Consider the following 21,612-nt stretch of genomic DNA (forward strand, 5'->3'; position numbering starts at 1 on the left):
GAAGTGAAGGTACTATAAAAGCAAAGAATAGCAATGAAAAAAGATTTTTAATAACAACAATCACAAGAAAAGACAATAAAATAACTTTTTCCATTCCATTGAGATTTTAACACTGCATGTATTAAGCCTGAATAGCAGGCAGTATGTATAGCACTTAGTGAATAAAATTGAGGGATTCAGTGAAAGAATAGAAACCCTTTGGTTTCATCTACTTCTTCCTGAGACAGCTTGGTTTTTTCCCACACCAATTTCTGACGCTCTCTTAATTGGCGGTTGGCTTCTGCACTTCTCATAGCTTCCCAGACCTATTAGATTCCTGAAGTCTTCAACAGCAATATATGTTTTGCCAACAACTCCCAACCAGCTATTTCAGGCCATACATAAAGTAAGCATAACCATAACAAAAACATATGTATGTTCTAGTTATATTTTTCTCATTTTTAGCCTGGTAAAACTTACATATACTTGAGAATCAAAGGATCAAAAATCACAGTCCCTAATAAATAGAGTTGTTGAGTAACGCTATCTTAGAAAAAGAAAGTGAACAAAATATACATGAATTCCCAAAGGAAAAAACCTTAGGACCAGACAGATTTATGAGCAAATTCTATCAAATATTTTAAAAATTGTTCATTTTAATGCTATATAAATGCTTTGAAAAAATATGTAAAAAAGGAGTATTACCAAATGTAATGGGCCAGAATTCTGGAGAATGGAATTGATAATACAATGGTTATCTAGTTTGGCATGGTGACATGGTGATTAAGTTCTCTAGTTCAGTACATGTACTTAGTACTTAATATAGTTCTACAAGATTGACACCTATTCTACAAGATTTACACCAAGGTGATGTAATTATAACAGAGTATTTAAGCTGGGACAAACTCAGACAGAGGCATTCATTCCATCTCTCACCTTTGTGGTGGCTCTTCTTCATTTTTCCACTGAAAGCAAGTCCCGTCTGAAGGACCTAAAAAAGCTAGCCAGGTCCCCAGTGAAGGAGACAGACTTTGAAGGAGATAATAAAGAATTTGGATTTTATCCCTGGCTATTGTTGTGGTGATTACTCTGTTGAAAGGAAGGTTGGTCCAAAAACATCCAGAAAACCAACCAGAACACTACAACTAAATTCCTTTTATGACACAAATATAGTCTTGATAGCTAAACCAGTGAAAACCAAAGTTGAGGGGAAAAAAACTATAAACCATTTTCCCTAAAATATTAATGAAAAAATTAAATAAAATAATAGGAAGAAAACTACAATAATATATCACAAAGAAAAGAATCAGTGTCCATCATCTGGGGAAAGGCTGAACAACATATGAATATCGTGATATATGAAGATGATGAAATACTATTGTGCTGTATATGCACAAATATGAAAGGAGCTGGCTTCAGAAACACCTGGAAAGATTTATATGAACCAAATGAAGTGAGCAGCACAGTAGAACATTTTATACAATAACAACAGTCTTATAAAGATATTCACCTTTGAAAGATATAGAATCTCTAATCCACACAATGACCAATCACAATTCCAAAGGACTCATGATGAAACATGCTGCCTACCAGAAAATAGAATGCAGATTGAAGCATGATTTTTTTTCTTTGCATGTCTTTTCTCTTTTTTGGCATGGCTAATGTGGGAATTTGTTTTGCATGACTATGCATATTTATAATGGTTTTGAAAGACTTCTCAAGGGATGGAAGAATGTAAGAAAATTTAAAACATAAAATAAAGCTGAATTTACAAAAAAAGTCAAAGTTCTAGTATGTATGTTTATCTCATAGTCCAGAAGCCTAAGTAATTACCATACTTCTAGATCTGCTATCATTTCAGACTCCAAATGATCCCTGTTCAAAGTGAATCCCACCGAGTTCCAATTGTACAGACAAAGCTGAGTGAGAAGGAGTTACCATAAAATAACACTGATAACTTATGAGAGACAAACTGTTACTTGCTTACTATACCACCTAATGTCCCCCACATTTTATTCAACATAACCTCTCCCAAGTTTAGGATCTGTTTCTTCTAGGCTCAATTTACTTTTATATTAGTCCCACTGAACTAGTTGCCTGTTATTCATTTTTTGTTTATTTTTTTACCTTAGTATAGAAATCTTTATTATCAGCTCTCTTCTTTTATCAGAACCATTTCCTCTTATGTATTTTTTATATCAAGCTTTTGGGATGATAATAGTTTTTAATTTGGGTATGTTTAGCCTTACTCCAATCCCCATCCCTCATATGAGGAAATTCCTTCCTTTCCTTATTCCTCAATTACTTTCTTTCAATATGTATTTTATGTGTTTTATCAGCTGATTCCCACCTTATCTCCTACCCCAATTGTGAACATGAAAAAATTAAATCCATTAACAAATATGTAGTCAATAAAAAGAAAACTTCCTCATTGGCCATATTCAAAAGCATAAATATTTCATTCAGATGGCTATAGATCTTTAAATCATCAATTCTCTGAAATCATTGTTGGTGATTATATTAATAAAAGTTCAACATTGTATTCCATTACATTTATATACCATTAACTTGTTTATCAATTCTTTAGAATACCCATTCTGTCAGATTTTCATTCTTTGCCACTTCAAAAAGAGTGATATTTTTATATATCCTTAAAACTTGTTTGCTTAGGACTCCTCCTTGCTTCTCCCCTTTCCTTATTTCTTTGTTGAGTAAAATGTATTTTTATTGTGTGTGTGTGTGTGTCTGTGTGTGTGTGTGTGTGTGTGTGTAAATGTGTCTGTTCTTCTTTCTTCTGATCAGTTTAGATGAGACTGAGTTTCAAGGGTCAGCCACCATCCTTGTGCAACCTAATTATGTGAGATCATTTCCCCTAAACTTCCTTTCTCTTTTGCCTTATTCCTGTCCCCCTCTTTTTTTATTCTTAAGGTCATCAAGACGTATACAGGCTTTTATCTAACTGACTTCTTATGATTTTAATAATATTAGGGTTCAGAAAGGACACATGTACCAGTTCCCTATATTTGACTATACGCACTTTAGCCAGCATTGTTTTGTCGTTGTTCATTTGTGTTTAACCTTTTGTTTTTCTTCCCTCCTATATTTAAACTTCAAAATTTCTACTTAGCTGTGCCCTTTTCATCAAGAATGCTTAGAAATCCTTAATATTTCATCTGAAGTCCATTTTTACACTGTATCATTATACTTACTTTTATTGGGTAAGTTATTTTGGGCTATAACCTAATATCATTTGCCTTTTGGAATATATTCTGAGTTCTCTGCTTCTATATAGTTTTAAGTGCTAATCATATTTAATCTTAACTGTCATTTTCTGGCTGCTTGGAATATTTTTCTTTTGACTTGCAAGTTCTGGTTTTTAACTATGATGTTTCTGTGCATTTTAATTTGGAGATTTCTTTTAGAAGTTTAATGGTGGGTTCCTTCTATTTTTACTTTTCCCTCTGATTTTAAGAGACATGAAGAGTTTTAATATTTCTTGAAACATGATGTCTAAGCTTCTTGATTGTGACTTTCGAGTGGTCCAATGATTCTTAAATGCTTTTCTGCTCAATCTATATTCTAGGTCAGTTGTTTTTGTTATGTTACCTTAGATTTTATTCTTTTTAGTTTTTGACTTTGTTTTAATCTTTTTTGTTGCTTGATGGAGTCATTAAGTGGGCTTTTATTTGATTCATTTTAATTTTTAGAAAGTTTGTTGCTTGGCCAAGGTTTTTTATACTTTTTATGACAAACTGTTCATTCCCTTTTCAATTCTTTATTCCATTGCTTTAATTTTTTTCTATTTTTCTTAAGTGCTCTCATTCCATTTTTAATTTTTTTTAATTCTCGTTTCATCTCTTCTTATTGTTTGTGCTCTATTTTAAAATTTTATTTTTTTTTTATTTGCTTACAAATGTTTTGGCATTATTCTCTTCATTTAGGTTTGTCTCTTCAACTTTCGTGCCATTATAACAACTCTTCATGGTGGAGCTCTCTTTTTTGTTTGTTCATTCTTTCAACCTGGTTTCTAACATCAGACTTGAGTTAGGGTTGAGTTCTGTTACTCTTCTTAAAGAAAAGTCTAAGTTGGTCCTATCTGCTACTTTCCTTGGGTATTGAATGCTGTGTTATTCCAGAATGGAGACGGCAAGTTTTTGGCACTCCTAAAGTTATCTGATGAGAACAAATTCTGATTGCTGTACACTTGGTCTGAACTCTAAAAATTTTTAACCTAGATTTAGCTCTAAGCAAAAATAAAATGCTTCTGAATTCTGCTGCTATCAGCCACCTGAAGGCTTTGTGGGTTCAGAGCGACAGAATTGTAGGTTTTCCTTTGCTCATTAGTCCCTGCCTTGATTATTCTTCTTCAGGTTGGATTAGATGTTGTAAATGAGACCTTGCTGTAAGCTTCAAGTCTAAACTCACAACTGCTGCTGTCAACTTTTGAAATTCCTTCTTTTTAATATATCATCCAAGGGATGGGAATTCCCCCATGCACAGATTCCCTTCTAAGTATGATGTAGATTTTTGACACAAAACTGGTAGTAGATAACTTAGCTGATCTTACAGCGCCTCAGTGTGGGTCTAATGGTGCTCCAGGAAGGATATGAGACTTCCTCTTACATTAGAACATCATCTCTCCCTGTGCATGTCTCTGCCATGGCAAGCTCTTAGTCCTATCCATATCTAGAATATGCAGACCTCCCTGTTTCCATCAGAGCCTAGAGTGATTCCAAGATTAGAGTCCAAGTTTCCAGTGGGGAAGAGATGGAAATAATGGCTAGATTGGAGATTTTTATGGGAAATTATTCTCCTTAGTATACTGAAAATTATGTTACTATTTTTCTGTTTGATATTTAAATATTATTACCTAAACTTTGATGATTTAAACATTATTAAAAATATAATCCTTTCTTACAGTCAATATATTGTTTTTATTCACAATAAGGCATTCAGTTAATGAAATATTACAATCCAGGCAAGCACCAAAATGGGGATCACTGTGAGCCACTGAAGTCCAAGAGCCTGTACCATGATGTATCCCACCAAGGAATGATCCAGAAGAGTTTGTCATTACAACTAAATCAACAGCTAAATTACAATTAAATCTGATTAGTGTGGGATTTTTTGATATTTAAAGCATTATGTTAACCTTCATAATGAAGCAGTTTGAATGTTACATTTATCAACAGGCTAATGACACTAAAATACTTTAAGATTTGTACTTTTTCTTTGTAATTATACCCAGTTTTTTCTCTTGTTATAGTATTTAGGAGAAAACTCCACAGGATAACAAAAATTGAAAAAAGTTCTCAAAACTTGAAGTTTTGAATTTGTGAGTATATTTCCTATCTTTAATTCCTTTCTTTCTTTTTTTATTAAAGCTTTTTTATTTACAAAACATATGTATAGGTAATTTTTCAACACTGACCCTTGCAAAATCTTCTGTTCCAAATTTTCCCCTCCTTCCCCCCACATCTTCCCCTAACTGGTAGATAGGTAGGTAGTCCAATACACGTTAAATATGCTAAAATATATGTTAAATCCAATATGTGTATACATATTTATACAGTTATCTTGCTGCACAAAAAAAATCAGATCAAGAAGGAAGGAAAAAAACTGAGAAAGAAAACAAAATGCAAGCAAACAACAATAGAGCGAGTGAAAATGCTATGTTGTGGTCCACACTCAGTTCCCACAGTCCTCTCTCTGGGCATAAATGGCTCTCTTCATCATTGAACAAGTGTAACTAGTTTGAATCATTTCATTGTTGAAGAGAGCCATGTCCATCAGAATTGATAATGATATAGTCTTGTTGCTATGTATAATGATCTCCTGGTTCTGCTCATTTCACTTAGCATCACTTCATGCAAGTCTCTTCAGGCTTCTCTGAAATCATCCTGTTGGTCATTTCTTACAGAACAATAATATTCCATAATATTCATATACTATAATTTATTCAGCTATTCAATTGATGGGCATTCACTCCATTTCCAGTTTTTTTGCCACTACAAAGAGGACTGCCATAAACATTTTTGCACATGTGGGTCCCTTTCCTTCCCTTAAGATCTCTTTGGGAAATAATCCCAGTAGAAACACTGCTGGATCAAAGGGCATACTGTGCATACACAGTTTGATAACTTTTTGAGCATAGTTCCAAATTGTGGTGTTTTTCTTCTTTAAAATAATAGTTCTCTCTGAGTGAGAGCAGGTTTCTCGGGGAGGTTTTCTGGAGGCAGCCTTAGTTTCGGTTAAGAGTAATAATCACCCCAAAATCAGCCAGCTGGTAAAAATGCAAACGTTTATTTTCTCCTTCCAAAATAGCCTGGTTAGTTGAGTTCTATCTCTCTGCTTGATTCTAAGAGCTCTTGCAGCTTTGTCCTTTGCTTCTACCTCTGCTTTCTTCAGACTCCAGAGCCAGCACCAAGTTGAACCTATCTTGCCTCTGAGAGAGGGCTTCTGGCTCTCAATCTCCCAGAGTACTCTATATCTGTCCCAGTGTGCTCCTCTCCAATCTAATTCTGCTGAATTTTCTTAACTGGGCCTCTGCTTTCTTCTTATATATCAAAGAGTGGGATTATAGATTTTCTCCCATAAAGCTCTCTGGCCCTAAGAGCTTCAAGGGAGGTGTGAATTTGGATATCTCATACTAAACCCTGAAATCTCCCAAATGTGTGAGCTCCAATGAGTAAAGGTGTGAACACAAGCATTGTATCAATTAGTTCTACTTAGTACCTTGTTTCAGGTTCTGGCCTAAAACATCTCTTTGTAAGATTAGAGCAAGGATATGGAACCATGCTAAATTAGATAATTATTGTCTCTATCAACTCTAATGACTTAACAATTTGTAAATATTTCAACACTAAATTGCTTTCCAGAATGGTTGGATCCATTCACAGTTCCACCAACAATATATCAGCATCCCAATTTTCCCACATCCCCTCCAACATTCATCATTATCTATTCCTGTCATTTTAGCTAATCTGAAAAGTGTGTAGTAGTATCTCAGAGTTGTGTTAATTTGCATTTCTCTGATCAATAGTGATTTGGAGCATCTTTTCATATGACTACAAATAGTTTCAATTTCTTCATCTGAAAATTGTCTGTTCATTTCCTTTGACCATTTATCAATTGAAGAATAGCTTGAATTATTATAAATTTGAGTCAGTTCTCTATATATTTTAGAAATAGGGCCTTTATCAGAACCTTTGAATGTAAAAATGTTTTCCCAGTTTATTGCTTCCCTTCTAATTTTGTCTACATTAGTTTTGTTTGTATAAAACCTTTTAAATTTAATATAATCAAAATTATCTATTTTGTGATCAATAATAATCTCTAGTACTTCTTTGGTCATAAATTCCTTCCTTTTCCAAAGATATGAGAGGTAAACTATCCTATTTCTTCTTTTAATTTGGTTATACTATCATTCTTTATGTCTAGATCATGAACGCATTTTGACTTTATCTTGGTATACATTGTTATGTGTGAGTTAATGCCTAATTTGTACCATACTAGTTTCCAATTTTCCCAGCAGTTTTTGTCAAATAGTGAGTTCTTATCCCAAAAGCTGGGATTTGTCAAAACTAGATTGCTATAGTCATTGGCTGGTTTGTTGACTAGACAAACTGGGTTTGTCAAACACTAGATTGTTATTGTCGTTGACTAGTTTGTTCTGTGACCCTAACTTATTCCACTGATCAACTGCTCTATTTCTTAGCCAAATGGTTTTGATGACCACTGCTTTATAATATAGTTTTAGATCTGGTACATCTGGCCATCCTCATTTGCTTTTTTTTTGTCATTAATCCCTTGAAATTCTTGACCTTTTGTTTTTCCAGATGAATTTTGAAAAACCTAATCTTGACTATGAAATTTTGCCTTTGTTTTTGAACCTCATCAATTGTACCTAACTCTTCTTGGGCATAGAAATTTTGTAGGGTATATCCCTTTGGAGCAATATTTTTCTTTAAGGACTTGTGACAGAAAATGAGAACTATTGAGTTTTTCTTCCATTGTAAGTGGAATGAAGCATGCAATAGTAACTTACATATCAAGAAGTAATATAAAAAATGTCAAGGAACTACATGATAAGAAAAAAAGAGATGGCTCAGTTAAGTACTGAGAATAAGGGAAAATTTATAAAAAATTATATGGGTAGTAGCAAAAAATAAAAATAAATAACCACCACAACAATCTCAAGGAATCCTTAATGGAAGTGTAACTTGTGCCCCAGAGCCCTTCCAGAATAGGAGCTCATATGGACAGGACCCTTTCATGGGAACTGATCATATAACTTATTTCTCTTTTTGGCTCATTGCCTCCTTCTTATAGTTGCTTTAGAAAAATCTTCTAATATAATTGGGGAATAACCATGTCTAAATTTCTCCAAGTGAGTAAAAAAGATTTTTCATCTATTAAGAGCTCAAGGTATTAGCATTTATTCCCAATCAATTTTAATTTATCACTCAGAAAAAACATATAAAAACATAAGATATAAAAAGCCCATAATTAGAGAAATACTTAAAACACCTACATAGTCTATTAGTAGTTCCTCCCATCAAAAGGAACTCAATTTAGGGTTACCATTGGAGTGATATTCCAATATTCCAATGGAATTGTTCTTTTCTACAGAGTTTTTCAATTTCCTCCTAAATCAATATACTGCTTGTGCGTCAAAGAAAGCACAGAGGAAAACATAAAGAAGGCCTGAAGAGCATTGGGAAAACCAACCACTTCACTTTAATAGACAAAGAGAAGGACACATTTTCTGTCAATTATCAGAAGACAACTTTGGTTTCTGAAATCTATAATGATATTATAGTAGTGGGTAAAGTCAAATTCATCAAGGAAACATCTCTCAGTTGCTTCCAAACAATATCCTAAGCCCCATCACACCATCAAATTTATTGGAGAACTTCTCAAATTGATTGGTGGCTTCTCTATTTACTAGTCATTCTTATTGGCAATTTATAGGAAGTTATAGAAAAGAAACATAAAGAAAGAAGGCATTTCCAAGTATTAATAACATTAATTAGAATTATCAGAATAATGAAATATAAGCCATTGTAGTATAATGGAAAGAGTAGTGGTATTAGAACCAGAATGTTCAGTATTATTCGGGCAAGTCATAACTGTCTTGGGCCTCAGTTCCCTCATCTATATAAGGGCAATAAACTAGATAGTCTCTGAGATTTCTTCTGACTTCAAATGTCTGATAAATATCTTTACAAGATAAGTGTGGATTCTTCTAAAATCCACTGAAAGTTTGGCAAGAGCAATTGAAAGTTATTAATACTTATAATTCATAAACATGTATATATAATAAATCTGTATATAGAGATATAGATATAAATAGTGCTTTACAGTGACAAAGTTCAAATATAAACAGTCCATCACTAGATCCTCAAAACAGAAAACCATGTAGGGAAATTGTAAGCTTTTTGAGGGAAATAACTTTTTTTTTAATTTTTGCATTTCTAGCACCAAGCATAGTGTTTGGCACATAGTAGGCATTTAATAAATGTTTATGGATTAATTGATGAAGCCACAATAAAGTAACGTTATACTAGTAAATGATAGAACAATCCAACAAACCCAATTTTCTTGTAAATTTCCAAAACTTCAGATTTGGCTCAAAGAGGAAATAATATATTCACTCAATTGGGTACAGGAATTTATTTCACCCTGCAGGAAAGTAGAAATGGAAGGGGATCCAAAAAGGAAGGAGGATGATAGAAAGGAACGGATATTGGGGGAAGAGTAGTCAAAAGCAAAACACTTTTGAGGAGGGACAAGGTGAAAGGAGAGTGAATAGAATAGATGGGGAGAAACAGCATAGTAATTGTGAAAACAAGTTTGAAGCAAATTTCTCTGATGAAGAGCTCATTTTTCAAATGAACATGGTAAACGAGTCAAATTTATGAAAAATAAAAGCCATTTCTCTAATTGATAAATGACCAAAAAATATGAAGTTTTCAAATGAATCAATCAAGTTCATTTGAATGAACTTGAATGGTTTATAGCCATATAAATATTATAATTCATTGTTGATTGGAGAAATGCAAATTAAAACAGTTATGAGCTACTGCCTCGTACCTCTTAGATTAACTAATATGCCAGAAGAGGAAAATGACAAATGTTGGAAGAAATGTGGGAAAAATGAGATATTAATGAGTCAGTGTAGAATTGGGAACTGACTCGCTGGAGAACAATTTGGAACTATAACCAAAGGATGATAAAATTATGTATGCTCTTTGATCTAACAATAGTAGCAACTCTTTTCTCAAGGCAAAGAATTGGAAATTAAGAGGATATCTATCAATTGAGGAATGGTTGAATAAATTGTGATATATGACTAGTATTTAGGGAATACTATTGTTCTGTAAGAAATGATGAGCAGGATATTCTCAGGAAAACCTGGAAAGACTTTCATGAGCTCATGTAAAATGATAGTAATGTTGTGGGATGAGCAACTGTGAATGACTTTGCCAATCTCAGCAATATAATGATCCAAGACTCAAAAGGACTTATGATGGAAAATGATATACATTTCTTCCAGAGAAAGAACTAATTGTGTCTGAATATAGATTGAAGCATACTTTTTTTCCCTTTTTTTCTTGAATTTTTTTTGAGGGGGAGGGAATCTATATTTTCTTTTGCAACATGACTTTTACAGAAATGTTTGCATAATTTCATATATGCCTTCTCAATAGGAGAGGAGGAAAAAAGGAGAGAATCTGAAACTCAGAGTTTAAAAAAAAAACAAATGTTAAAAATTGCTTTACAACTAACTGGAGGGGGAAAATAAAATATTAAAAAATTAAAACTCGAAACTAGAAATTTGGTTTCACATTGATAGTTTATGCCCTTTTTTTACCCCTGAGGCAATTGGGGTTAAGTGACTTGCTCAAGGTCACACAGCTAAGAAGTGCTAAGTGTCTGAATTCAGATTTGAACTCAAGTCCTCCTGACTTCAGGGCTGATGCTCTATCCACTGTATCACCAAGCTGCCCTACACCCATTTTAATATTAAAAACTCGATAAGAAATTTGTTAAAAGTAACATTTAATCAGAGTTAAAAGATAAGTTTCCTTTCATGACTGAAATCCAAGTGAACAGCAGAATCTCTCAAGGATATATTCCTTGGACTTATACACATGCCACAAAACCTACTGGCCATAGATGGTTAAAGAGCTTCAGGGCAAGAGAAGACTTAGAAGAAATAGGGGGCAGCTAGATGGTGCAGTGGATAGAGTACCAGCTCTAAGGTGAGGAGAATGTGAATTCAAATGTGGTCTCAGATACCAAGCACTAGCTGTATGACCCTAGGCAAGTCACTTAACCCCAATTGCCTCACCAAAACTCCTGCCCCCAATACTGCTTTTATCCTAAAGGGTTCTTTGTTCCTTCCCCCTCTTCTACTCTCTCTCTCTCTCTCTCTCTCTCTTTCTCTCTCTCTTTCTCTCTCTCTCTTCTCTCTCTCTTTTTCTCTCCTTTTCCCTCTCTCTCTCTCTTTCTCTCTCTCCTTCCCTCCCTCTCTCCATACTCCATCTCTCTCATATCTTACTTATCTGCTTCTATTTCTATTACTTGCATTGTCATTCCTGAACCCTTATTACTGTCTTTCCTCACTTTCTTTCCTACCCATTTCTCTCCCAAACTGTTGCCAATCTCTGTCTCCTCCATATACTTTTATTTTCTCCCTTTATATTTTCTCCTTTAACATCTTAGTCCCAAGTCTTTTACATCTTCTTTTTCCTTTCTTTTTTCACACCCTTCTGTTTTCCTTTAATTCCCCAAATGAAGTTCGGTATATTTAATATAGTTTACATTTCCTTTTCCTAAAACATTTTATATTATTCTTTATAATAAAAATAATCTCTTAATCATTTTTTTTCTTACCATACATTTTCTCTCCATGGGTCAGCTGTCTATCTTCCTTATCTCTCTACACCTTGTTATTGGGAGAAACGAGAAGACCTGTTCATCTAAACCCTGATCCAGCAGGGGGCAGCAGAACCCTAGAAGTTAGAGAGTGAGAAGCTGTTTTTATCTGAGGGACTTAACACCTCAAAATCTGTTAATTTGGGGCATCCTTCAGGGACAAGAGTTGTGGCCTGAAGGAGTTACTAGGTGCAATTTGAAGAGACAGAGCCAGAAGGTGATGGGAAAGAATGAAGTTAGTAGCAAGCCTTTGATTTCACAGCATTTTAGAACTAAAAAGGAAACCTTCAAGGGGTCATGTCCAACTCCATTCCCCTGGTAGGTCAAATCCCAATCTACATAAGGCATAACACTGAAAGGAAGTATGAATTAATGAGAAAAACATAGATCTTGCTGAGGAGACTTCTAATTTTGGATTATCTGTGTAACTTTGGAAAATTCACTTCATCTCTTTAAAACTTGATTTGCTTATTTGTAAAATTTTACAAATTTTTAAAATGTAGAATTTTTTTTTAAAATTACTTATTAGTAAAACATAAAACTACACATGATCCAGTTCACTAAATTCAATGAACAATACCAATTCTAGGCACTATGAAAGTTACCAAAGTGGATACAAAGTTAATGCATAAACATTGTTCTTATGAAGCTAATGGTCTAAAAAATGGCTGTTAACTTATACATTCATAGCTAGAAGACATTATGAAAAGTAAGAGAATTATAAAATCCAACATGAGGAAATCTAGGAAGGGAAAGATTATTTCTAACTTAAGCAGGCTTCAAGGAAGAGGTGACATTTGAACTGGATCTTTAAGAATTGGTAAAAGAATTAATTTAGTAAGATACACTTTTCTGAAGCTGTTGCCTCCTCTGGTTGGCAATAAGGCACTGTCCTAGAGTTATAGTCCTGGGAGTAAAAAGTATGAGATATTCCAGAAATTGGATTAGAATCCCAAAATTTTAGAATTGAAAGTGATCTCAGTATCTATCTAATCCAACCTACACTTGGAAAATTCTCTCTATTATAGGCATTTGTAAAAAAAAAAAAAAAATCTGTATATTTGAAGAAACCTATGAATTCTCTATAATAATAATATTTTTTAGTTTATTTTTTTAGTTATTTTTTCATGTGCCCAGCAGAACATCAGGGAAGATTCAAAATATATAACAACAAATTACCAGTTCAAGAAAGTATATATATATATATATATATATATATATATAAGAAATTATATTTATGAGTGTTCACTTTTTCTTCCTTATAAATTGTTCTTTTGTTCTGTACTTCATTCCTTTTTTATTTTACTCTTTTTCTCTCCCCTCCATTCCCCACCTATCTCCCCCAATACCTATAGTTAAAAAAGAATTCTTATATATACATATGTAGACATATATACACACATATAAACACACAAACCGTAACCCACACATACTTATACACACATGCATCTTTCCTATCTCTGCTGACTCTGCTTAATTCTGCTTCTTAACATACCTTGCTATTACTTAACCTGACCCCACCCATGAATTTTTCTTCTTTCCTTTTCTTCTTTCCCACTCTTTGCTTGACCATTTGCCCATCCTTCCCCCCTTTATAAATTTTGGAGGGTGCTATACCCTTCATGGTATATATGTACTGTTACCTATTTAACCCATTCCCAATATGAATAGGTTTTCAGAACTAGGAGCCCTCCTCCCCCCTCTAATGCCTCTGTATCTATTCCTTCTGCACCTCATTTGTATAACATAATTACTATTTATACCTTAACTCTGTTCCAGTCTTTCTTTTCTCTATGCTATTGTTGATGTCAGTCTTAAACACATGGCATATTTCTCTTCCAAAAAAAAAAAAAAATGTAAACGATTTGTCCATGTCGAGTTCCTTGAAACTGATCTTTGATATTGGCTCTTATATTTAAATTTTCTATTAAGTTTGGGTTTGATTGATAAAAAGTCCTGAAAATCTGCAAATTCATTAAATGTCCATTTTTTTCTCATTCAATATTATAGATAATTTTGCTGGGTATGATATTTTTGGCTGTAGGCCTAATTCTTTTGTTGTTGGTACATATGATTCCAGTCTTTTATTGTGGCTGCTGATAAGCTCTGTACAATTCTAATTGTAGCTTCAGCATATTTGAATTGGTTTTTTTTCTTAATTTTTGCAAAATTTTCTCTTTGATGTGGAGGCTTCAAAATTTGGCAATAATATTGCTATGTGTTTTCCACAGAGGATTTCATTGAGATAGTGGTCAATGGTTTTTTTTCTATCTCTACTTTCTCTTCATGTTCTATCACTCTAGGACAATTTTCTTGAATTATTTCTTGCATTATCATGTCCAGGTTCTTTTTCTCCAACTTTCAGGCAGTCCAATTATTCTTATATTTTCTTTTCTTGTTCTGTTTCTCAGATCTGTCATTTTTCCTATAAACTGTTTCACATTATGTTCTATTTTTTTCATTCTTTGTAATTTGCTTGTTATTTCTTGGTTTCATAGTTTAATTGGCTTCCCCTTGCCCAATTTTAATTTTTAAAATTATTTTAATCTTTGAGACTCTACTTTTCTAATTAACATTTTTTTCATAATCTTCTTGTTTTTTCTTGGATGGTTTTTTATTTTTATTTTTTCCTCTGACTTTCATTTGATTTTTGAATTTTTTTTGAGTACATCCTTCAAGTGAGGAAAAGGGATATACATAGAGAGAATGTATTTTCCTTTTAAAAAGATTTTTGTCAATAAATACTAATTTATATTATCTTTGTAATCTCATTACTTTGCACACATTTGGAGTGCCTGTTATGTTACAGATTCTGTTACAGACTCCTAACATTTCTCACTTCCTTGCATGGATACTCCTAAATATTTCTCCCATTTACATTCTATTATTACTGGAGTTAGAGGATCCCAAGCAAGCTATAACAACCTATAACAAACAAACTGAATTAATTTTAAATTCCTAGTTTTGGCATTCCAAATCCTTCACAATATAGTAAACTTATTCAAGTTTATTTCATAGTACTTCTATTCAGTGTTTCATGTTTCAGCAAACCTAGACTATTGTCTATATCCACATGGCTAGTCTTTTGGTCCATATTTTCTTCTATGGATTCCTCTCTCCAACCTTTATCTTTATCTGCTGAAGTATTATTCTTTGAGATCTAACTCACCACTCCTTATGTGAAATCTTCCCTGATTCTGGAGATTTGTGTCCAAATGTACATTGTCTCTAAATAAGTACATAAATCTGGGAGGAGAAGACTCTTGACTAGGTGAAAGAGGCTATTGTTTGCCTCAATTTCTACCTTAATCTACCTTAATCATTCAATAGATGTGGCCTCAGTCAAACTGAGATCTGTTGAAGAACTTGGCTTTAAAAGGCCAGGGTTTCCCACTGCATCCAGGACCATCTCCAATTGTCCTAATCTATATCTGACCATTGGACCTAACGGGGAAAATGAGGCAGGTGACTTTGCACAACCCTCCCTCATTTAAAATCAATTCACTTGCATGTCATGACATCATCTCTTTGATGTCATGATCCTCTTTGAGAATGAAGGACAAACAACATTTTTTCTAGGGTTCTGGTTCAATGTAAAGAAAATTGTTTCTCTTGACACAGCAGAGGTGCTGTCAACTTTTCTTCGGAACCAGGAGAAGCCTTTGGCTATATATAGTCATTACTCATTCATCTCCACTGGGATATTTATTCTTGATGGCACATAATTCCTACTTCCTCTAAATAGTCCAAATAGACTACCATTTTTCTCAGTCACACCCATATCCATTATCTCTCCCAACATTTTATCTCACCCTCTCCAAAAGAGTCTTCCTTTTAAAAAAAACTATACAGATTTGGAAACATGCCTACCCAAAGAGAGAGAGAAATGTTACCGTGCTATGAAATCCATACTTGGGTTTTTGGAAAGTGTAGTACAAGGGGAATTTGTTCTAATGAATAAAAATGTCCTTGGTTCCAAAAATGTGGGAAAATGGATACCATGAACAGATACATACCCATTACACAACTATACAAGTCTGAAATACTTATTTCTGCTTCTAAGCTTCATAAGAAATGAATTACTCATCCCTTAATAACATTTCCTGACTTTGATCATACTTAAAACCAAACAATAGTAGAGCTAACAAGGGACCTTAGATCATCTAATACATGAGCTTTTTAACTTTTTTGTGTCATGGATGCCTGACATCTTTTGAAGTCTATGAATGTATGGATTTCTTCTCAGAATAATATTTGTTATGTACATTCATAATTGAAGAAAATGATAGATTTCAATTAGAATTTAGTTAAAATAAAATGTAATTGTTTTCTCATCCAGTTCACAGGCTCACCCCAAAATCTATTAATGCTTTCCTTTATAAGAACTCTCAATCTTGTCCTATTTCCTTATTTTGCAAATGAAGAAATGGAAACTCAGGGCAAGCAAATGATTTGATGAAGTTCATATATATGTAGGGGATGCAGAAATAGAACTCAGGGTTTTTAGGTACCAAGGCAAGTGTTCTTTCCATTATACCATATTGTCTCATGATTGGCCAATAAATAGTCCTATTCCCTCTCCAGATAACTCATTTTAAAAGAAAATAGTAAGCAATTAGATCGAGGGGAAGTAGGGACTGAAGAAGATTGTGGTTTAACAAAGATCTCCCAGGATAGTTCCAAAATGTGCTTCCATCATGAAACTGATGCCTAGGTGATGTTTTCAAAATCAGTGTGGGACTTTTTTTTCCTGTGATGTCAATATTTGATAACTTCCTGAAAATGTACTGACTATTTTAACAGAGGAAACTCCCTGAAATTTCCAGATCCTAATACCTTGAATTCTGCCTTGTTTTAACATCAGGTGGCAAATAAGATGTTTATACCTCTTTGGCAATGCTCCTAGAACAGGAAACAGAAAATGTCAAGTTTTTTGCCACTTCTACTTCACCATTTTGCTTAAGCAGAGTCACACTGTTATTTCAGGATTCAATCAGTTTTAGGGGAATTCCTCTCTCTGAGAATGCCAATGCACGTCAGCTTGGCAGGGCCGACTTGGTAAAAAGCGACTTGGCCTCTGAGGCAAGAGGTTGTATTTTGCAGGAGTTAAAGGAACTGCTAATAGGTTTCTTGAGGTGGTAAGGGGTATGTCCTCCTGCAGGATTTCCTCCTGGGATGTAGCTGCTAACTGCATGGTCTCCCTTCTGTGGCTCCACCTATGGCAGTGCTGAACGGGTGGGCACAAAGTAATCCCAGAAGAGAGGAAGCATAAATAGACAGTTCTAAGCAGAACTTCCTGCTTACCTACTTCCTGCTAGCTCCACTCAGAGGATGACTGAATGACGACAGACTGTTTGCACTTCCCAATCAGCTCATCTCCAAAGTTTATCTGGGTATGTCCTGAAGATTGGTATGTAAGGCCATGGCAGTCTAGAGTACTGTATCTGGACAGTCCAGCATAAGTCAGTGTTCAAAACTTCCTGTAATGCAATTTGTTTCTTGATAAATTTTTAATTATGTCTTTTTAAAAAAAAAAAAAATCATCATTCTTTCCTCTAATAGTCCTTCCCTTCCCTGTCCCATAAAATCTCAGTAGTATTTTTAATGCCAGAAAAAAAGAAAGAGGAAAAAGTCAGCATGATTGACTGGTACAAAAAAGAAGTAATATGAAAATATGTGCAATGTGAAATACCTGAAGTCATTCCATGTCTGGAAATTTGGTGGATTTGATATCTTCTTATATTTCTTTTTTCTAATCATATTTGTTCTTTATACCTTTGCAGGATTCACCTATGATACTATTTGTTGTTATGCTTTCCACTTATATGGTTAAATTATATTGTATGTATAGTTTTCTTCACACTGATTACTTTGCTCTGCACTAGTTCAGGCAGATTTTTCCATTCTTCTCTATATTCATCATTTCTTACAGCTCAGTAATATTCAATTACATTCATATATCCCAGTTTGTTTAGCCATTCCCCAATGAGAATTTGTTTTTAATTTTTTTGCTATAACAAAGTATATTACTATAAGTATGTTTTGCTTAAATTCATGAAGATTAGAAGCACTACAATTTACTAGCAAAGTCAATCTGGAAGCTCACCAAGAAAGGTTTGTCCTGAGGGGCCAGAAACAGATTAGCACAGGCATCGAGAGGCTAGCATCCTGAGCATATCAGGGTAATCTCTGTGGCTAGAGAAGTTATAGAGACGACTCTGCTGTAGGCTAACTGCTCTGCCTTGACTACAAAGCAGGAAAGTGGCAGAGAGATTAAAGCCTGAAACAGAGGGTACTCTAAAAAAGTACCAGAACCTAACAAGATCTGGCTGTAACCCCTCAAACCCGGAAGTGACTCAGGCAGACTTTAACGCAGCCCTGCAGCCACATCCCGCAGTTCTGGGCTTTTGTGGGGGCACTTACAAATCTGCTGGGCAGGGGGGCACAGCCTGGGCAGCCTCTAATAGGCACAGTGGGGAGCTTGGCCTGGGGCAATAGAACTTCCCCAGCAGACTGTGCTTCATGGGCAGACACTTCCTGTTCCTGCAAATCCATTCACTGCTCAACTGCTAATACCCACAGCCCCAGGGCGGGATTTGGCTTGGGAAGTGAAACTCTCACTGCTCAGCATCTAGCCCCAGGGCAGTCGTTATCTCACACAGCAGGGGTTCTTTGCAGGGCACTTTCTCAGCTTGGCCCTGCAGGCCTGAGTTACTTTCGGGTGGGGAACTCTTTCCCAGAACACTCCAATATCTCTCTGCTTTTTGTAGCCGGCTGGCAGGACAGCTACCTGTCCATATACCTTTCACTGCTCTGCAGAAGAAGCTGGTAACCTCCTGGCTCTGAAGGCAGACCCTACAGGCTTTAACAAAATGAGTAAAAAAATCAAAAGAATGACTGATAGTTTCTATATAGAAAGAGAACAGCTTTTCAACCCTGAAGAAACTAATAGCAGACAGTCTCCAGACAATTATTGGTCCCCAATACAAAAGGCTCTCCTAGAGGAGACTATTAAAAACCTTAAAAGAGAGCTAGAAGAGAAATGGAGAAAGGAAAGAGAAGCTATGCAAGAGAGTACAGAAAAGGCACATAACTCACTAAAAGAAAAACTTGATAAAGTGGAAAAAGAAAACAACTTCCTGAAATATGAATTGGAAAAGGTAAAAAACTCCCAAGAAGTGCAGGGAAACAGAATTTATGAACTGGAAAAAGAAAATGACTTACTTAAAAAAAAAAAAAAAGTGAAATGGAAAAAAATTCCATAGAGAAAAACAACTCAATTGGACATATACAAAAAGAAGTTAAAAAAAGCTAATGAAGAAAATAACTCACTAAAAATTAGAACTGAACAAATAGAAATGACTGATTCATTGAGGCATCAAAAATCAGTCAAGTAAAACCAAAAAAATGAAAGATTGGAAAAAATGTCAAATATTTACTTGGAAAAACAACAGACCTGGAAAATAGATCTAGGAGAGATAACCTGAGGATCATTGGACTATCCAAAAATTATGATGAAAAAAAGAGCCTCGATACTATTTTACAGGAAATCATCAAAGAGAACTGCCCAGAAGTAATAGAACTGGAAAGGAAAATAGGCGTTGAAAGAATTCATCAAACACCTTCTGAAAAAGACCCTAAAATAAGGGCTCCAAGGAATATTGTGGCCAAACTTCAGAATTTTCAGACTAAAGAAAACATTTTACAAGCAGCCAGGAAAAAAACAGTTCAAATATCGAGATGCCACAATAAGGGTCACGCAAGATCTGACTGCCTCGATATTAAAGGATTGAAGGGCCTGGAATCAGATATTTTGAAAGGCAAAAGAGCTTGGAATGCAGCCAAGAATAAACTCCCCAGCTAAGCTGAGTATTTTTTCCCATGGAAGAAGATGGACATTTAATGAAACAGAGGAATTCCATTTGTTTCTAAGGAAAAAGCCAGACTTAAACAAAAAATTTTATCTCCAACAACAGCATTCAAGAGAAGTAGAAAAAAGTTAAAAGGAACTCTTGAGAACTGTACTTCTGTTGTGGATATACATAAAAACCATATGTATAATTTGATTTTACCGATTTAATATAAAAAGGGAAGTAGAAATGTAAAGAGGATAGTATCAGAAAAAAAGAAAAGGGGAAATAAAAAGAGGGAAACTATATGTGACGATGAGGCAAAGGAAATCTCTCATATCTGAGGGAACTTAGAGAGGGGGAGGAACAACGTGTGAATCCTACTCTCATCAGAGTTGGCTCAAAGAGGAAATAATTGCCATATTTATTTTACAGAGATTCTTCTTTCACTTCATTAAAAAGTGGGAGAGGAAAAGGGAAAAGGAAAAAGAGTAATAAGGGAAGGGTACAAGAAAGGGGAAGGGATTCAAAGGGAGGAGGGACGGATACTAAAGAGGGAAAGCTGCGTAACACAAGTGGGACCAATAAGTTTAATACTAGGGAAGAAGGGAAGAAGGGCAAGAAAAAGAAAAGTATAATTTGGGGATATTAGGATGGCAGAAAATACAGAATTAGTAATTTTAACCATAAATGTGAATGGGATGAACTCTCCCATAAAGAGGAGGCAGCTAGCAGACTGGATCAAAAGTCAGAACCCTACAATCTGTTGTTTACAGGAAACACATTTAAAACAGAGAGATACATACAGAGTAAAGGTAAAAGGCTGGAGCAGAATCTATTGTGCTTCAGGTGAAGTCAAAAAAGCAGGGGTAGCCATCCTTATCTCAGATCAAGCAAAAGCAAAAATTGAACTAATTAAAAGAGATAAGGAAGGAAACTATATCTTGCTAAAGGGTACTATAGACAATGAAGCAATATCAGTATTAAACATATATGCATCAAGTGGTATAGCATCTAACTTCCTAAAGGAGAAATTAAGAGAGTTGCGAGAAGAAATAGACAGCAAAACTATAATAGTGGGAGATCTCAATCTTGCACTCTCAGATTTAGATGAATCAAATCACAAAACAAATAAGAAAGAAATTAAAGAGGTAAATAGAATATGAGAAAAATTAGGTATGATAGATCTCTGGAGAAAACTGAGTGGTGACAGAAAGGAGCATACTTTCTTCTCAGCAGTTCAAGGAACCTACACAAAAATTGACCATATATTAGGACATAAATACCTCAAAATTAAATGCAGGAAGGCAGAAGTAATAAATGCTTTCTTTTAAGATCACAATGCAATAAAAACTACATTCAACAAAAAGTTAGGTGTAAATAGACCAAAAAGTAATTGGAAACTAAATAATCTCATCTTAAAGAATGATTGGGTGAAACAGCAAATTATAGACACAATTATTAATTTCATTCAAGATAATGACAACGGTGAGACATCATACCAAACTTTATGGGATGCAGCCAAAGCGGTAATAAGGGGAAATTTTATATCCTTAGAGGCTTACTTGAATAAAATAAAGAAAGAGAAGATCAATGAATTGGGCCTGCAACTTAAAAAGTTAGAAAAAGATCAAATTAAAAACCCCCAATCAATTACTAAACTTGAAATTTTAAAATTAAAAGGAGAAATTAATAATATAGAAAGTAAAAAAAACTATTGAACTAATAAATAAAACTAAGAGTTGGTTTTATGAAAAAACCAATAAAATTGATAAATTTTTGGTAAATCTGATTAGAAAAAGGAGAGAGGGAAATCACATTAGTAGTCTTAAAAATGAAA

Source organism: Antechinus flavipes, chromosome 4 (genome assembly GCF_016432865.1).
Source record: "Antechinus flavipes isolate AdamAnt ecotype Samford, QLD, Australia chromosome 4, AdamAnt_v2, whole genome shotgun sequence".
Lineage (NCBI taxonomy): Eukaryota > Metazoa > Chordata > Mammalia > Dasyuromorphia > Dasyuridae > Antechinus > Antechinus flavipes.